The following is a 1,278-nucleotide window of genomic DNA, read 5'->3' as shown; positions in this document are numbered from 1 at the left end:
TATGCTCCATTGTGCACATGATGTAGTGGAGGCTCAGAGAGGTTGCCCAAGGATGCATAGCACAAAACTGGAGCCAAAATGAATGTAGGCTAATTCTACTCTAAAGCACCTGCCTTTTGCCCTATATCTAAATGACTACAATGTTTATGCTTAGTGTCCTAGGCAAACATCACTTTCTTATTATTTCTGTAAACAACATTTATTTAGCAGTTGATAGAGTAGGAAGAGCCATGTATTATGAAACAAAATATCTGGGCTTATGTTATCTCTTAACCACGTGGATTCATGGGGAGAACACATGATCATGAACTTTGGAATCAGAGAGCCTGGGATCAAAGTGCTTCTACTAAGACCTCTCCCCATTAGTTTTTTTTTTTTTTTATTCATTGAAATATAGTTGATTTACAGTGCTGTGCCAATCTCTGCTATACAGAAAAGTGACTCAGTTATACACATATATACATTCTTTTTTTTATACTCTTTTCCATTATGGTTTATCACAGGGTGCTGAATCTAGTTCCCTGTGCTATACATTTAGGACCTTGTTGTTTACCCATTCTAAATGTAATAGTTTGCACCTACCAAGCCCAAACTGCTTTATTCAACTTCATCAGAAAAATGGGGAAAAATATGGAACTTTCGTCTTAGTGTTGTTGAGAAAGTTTAATGCAAAACTAACTACAACATATCTACTAAAAAGCAGTTAGTATAGTAGGTATTTATATTTCATAAATACAGATATTGTTGTTAACAAAAATTCATATTAGATAATCAGCCATATTATTTCTGTTTACCTCTCTTAGCTTCAGGAAAATAGGATAAGTATATCATGTTTTAAGAACTGAAGGCTTACCTAAATAGTTGTCACTGACATTATTCTAACCTTTATATAGTAAAGGTCTATGAGCATTTTTTTTTATACCACAACCCCAAATCTAGGGAATTTAACTGTGCCATCCAAATAAAATGATATAGGTATGAGAATAACTATGATTAAGAGATTACTGGGGCATGAGGGATAAATAGTCTGGGTAAATTTATATGGAAAGGGAATTGGTGACTTCGAGCTTAATGGTTTATATCCGGCTAGCAAACAATCTTGGAAACAGGAGTATCCAAGTTCCTTTTACAAAATGTAGAGAAATAAGAGGGTTATGTTCTGGGAATACTACATGTTCAGGCCATTATTTCTGCATTTATCAAAAGGATGACAACTATCATACCAGCTCCTTCTAGAAGACAGCTAAAGTAATCACAAGAAATCTGAAAAATAGCAAA

This window comes from Phocoena phocoena, chromosome 11 (genome assembly GCF_963924675.1).
Source record: "Phocoena phocoena chromosome 11, mPhoPho1.1, whole genome shotgun sequence".
Lineage (NCBI taxonomy): Eukaryota > Metazoa > Chordata > Mammalia > Artiodactyla > Phocoenidae > Phocoena > Phocoena phocoena.
The sequence above is the reverse complement of the archived record's forward strand: the minus strand, read 5'-3'. Positions refer to the sequence as shown.